Genomic DNA, 3,064 nt, shown 5'->3' on the forward strand with positions numbered 1-3,064 from the left:
AATGGTGGAGAAATTATTTTTTAAAAGTATGCATACATTGTTGGTCATGTATTGCAGGCCTATGCACCCTTATGCTGTTTTTGTGTTTTTAAACTGCATTTCCCATCTTGCCTTGGCTGTATTTTTTTAGATTTATAATGCAAAATCAGGTGCAGTGCATGCTGGTATGTGTAGTTGCAATAATTAATATGAGATATTGCTTGGACATAGCTGTTGTATCTAATAGCAGCTTGTTCTGATGGGTTTTTTTTTAAATTCAATTTTTAAATAAACTTTTAATTTACATTTTGGCTCAAGTTGCAAGTAATCAATCTATGCAATATCTGACACATAATTCATCAATGTAACATTTTTTTTTGTGCAACACCATGTACATTTTTATATACATAACAAATTAAGGAATCACGGAGATCTTAAGCAGAAATTAGTTTAATTTACAATACGTACAAGATGGTTACAGTACACTAAGGCTTTGCAGTTAGCATTTTTTTACAAAGTATGGTCATAATGTTTTTACAACTTTTTCAACAGTCCGACAGACCAGCCGGCCAGACAGGCCACAGACAACTCAGGATGATGCTGGGATTGCAGGTAAGAATTCACTGTAGTCACATATTCTGCAAACACATAGAAGTACAAAATATTAATGTTTATATATTCTCATAGGTTCTGCTTTTGTAAGCCGCCCTCCTCTAAGGCGCCCATCACAGGGCTCGGGGCACTTACCCAGGAGGCCAAGTAAGACACGGCGTCTTGTCTCTGAATCTGCGGCTCCATCTTCCCCACCCAGGCGGCGCATTTCTGCAGTCTCACCCCAGCCACCACAGGCACTATTGGCGAGTCCACAGAGTGATGAGCCCAGATCACCTCAGTTATCTGGTGAGTCAAAACATAAACTAAACACATAGCAAATCATCTACACAGTACAGTTACTATGATGTGAGTTGTAGTTGAGATTACATGTTTGCCATAACAAACAATGTGATGTTACGTCTTACATTTTTAAAGGTGCAAATGCAGAATTTTTCAATATCTTAGTGGTTGCTATCGCCAACATCAAATTTAAAAATGAACAGACATTTGTAAAAATATAGGCCACACACGTGCACATAAAAATAACAACACATTACTGGCTTAAAATAAAAAAAAAACACCCCCTCCACACCATTATAGTGTTCACACACCTCCCCTGTCCTGTATGTAGACTGCTTACTTGCTCCGCTCCTCGGGAATATCCAGGTAAGCAGTCTATATCCTGGACAGGGGAGGTGACAGAACACTGTAATGCTGTGGAGGGGAGGTAGTTAGGAGAGGATTCCGCAAGTCAGTCTATGTGCACGCCTGTGATGGTATATATGTGTTTGTAAACCAAAAAAATTATAAGTTTAAAAACACAACTCAAAATACAAAAATAATGGAGTATTATGAATGTAGAAATGTTTAGAACTAGCAAAAATATTATTTGTAAAGTAAACAGTGCATGTTGTCCACCCCATACAGAGCCAAGCTTGATGCCCGACGTGGACCAGCAGGGACAAGACCAACAGGCAACATTCACACTGCAACTAACACCTGTTGACCCTAGCCAGCCAATACAGCCGCAGGATATCCCCCAAGCCTCCATGAGTCCACAACTGGTACAAGCTCCACCCCAGCCACAAATTCCAGATGACTTTTGGTCCAGTTGGACAAGCCAACAGACCCAAAGCAATGCCAGCCTGACCGCACATACCCAACACCTTGCCAGTCTGCCCCATCATCTACCGCGCATTAGTCGCAACTCGGGCAGACTGATTGTCCAAGTAGGCCGAATCGCAACATCGATGGAGCAAATACGGGCAGACAACAACCAAATGCTGGCTCATTTAACGCGCATCATTGATGAGCAACAGCGCCAGCACCAAACACTCATACAACTAATACAGCACAACCAGGTTGTGAATGAATCTTTATCCCGGATTGTAGCCAGCCACACTGCAACCAACACACAACTGAATGCCAGCATAAATAATTTGAGCAACAACATAACATTGATGGCAGCACAACAAGTGACCTCCAGCTCTGGAACCACGACCCCTAGCCAAACGCCAGTAACCTCCCCTGTTCGGCGATCCTCCCGAGCACGTGCCAGTGAGCCAGCACAAAGCACAGCACCCAGCACACACAAGCGCAAAAAATAATACATCAAAAACTTTTGAGTAACGCAATAAAAAATTTGTTTTGACAAACACACAACTTCCTGTGTCCGTCTCAAACATTGTAGAAGCTGCTATGTATGTATGTATGTTTTTATGGGGTAATGAATGACAATGTATTGATAACATAAACTAACTACAATGTACACACCACTATAAACAACAAACAGTAAGTAACAAAACACACAATTGTTTGTATTGCAAAGTGTTTAGTCAAGGATAATTACATCCAACAAAAACTTACCCGAAAAATACCGATGAATCACTTCTTGCCGTACCTGCCTCCCTACATATGTACTCACACTGTCACCAGATGTTTCTAACTCCTCTGCTTGCTGACTGCTTTCTCCCTCATCATGTGCCAGATGTTGACTTAAACACAGATTATGGAGAAAACAGCAGCAGAACACAATTCTAGTCACCTTTGAGGGACTATACAACAAAAGGCCTGCAGATTTATCCAGACACCGAAACCTAGATTTCAGCACCCCAAAACATCTTTCTATCACATTCCGCGTAGCCTTATGTGCATGATTGTAACTGTGTTCAGCAGGAGAATCAGGTTGGGACAATGGAGTAAGGAGCCAAGAGTAGCAGCCGTAACCACCATCACCTGAAAAACAGATATAGTCAACATTAGTACATGTGTAAGATTATTCATTACCCTAGTCAAAAATAGAGTTTGTTGTTAAAAGACATACACACAACACATTTTAAACATACCCAGCAGCCAGCCAACAGGCATTTGTCCGTCCTCAAATTTATCGAAGAGCGATGACTGACTGAGGATGAAGGAGTCATGGCAGCCACCAGGGTAACCTGCAACAACACTCATAATTTTTAATTTTGCATCACAGACCACCTGGACA

General features: G+C 41.4%; 1 long non-coding RNA gene across 1 annotated transcript; it reads right to left on the reverse strand.

Annotated features, from left to right (window-relative positions):
• Nucleotides 1–413: 413 nt before the first annotated feature.
• Nucleotides 414–889, reverse strand: LOC134929062 (uncharacterized). Its single transcript, XR_010178246.1, has 2 exons — nucleotides 727–889; nucleotides 414–617 (listed from the first exon to the last, which is right to left on the reverse strand). It is a non-coding gene; the product is annotated as an uncharacterized LOC134929062 (long non-coding RNA).
• Between the last annotated feature and the right edge of the window lie 2,175 nt (nucleotides 890–3,064).

The sequence above is a fragment of the Pseudophryne corroboree genome, chromosome 5 (genome assembly GCF_028390025.1).
Source record: "Pseudophryne corroboree isolate aPseCor3 chromosome 5, aPseCor3.hap2, whole genome shotgun sequence".
NCBI classification, from domain to species: domain Eukaryota; kingdom Metazoa; phylum Chordata; class Amphibia; order Anura; family Myobatrachidae; genus Pseudophryne; species Pseudophryne corroboree.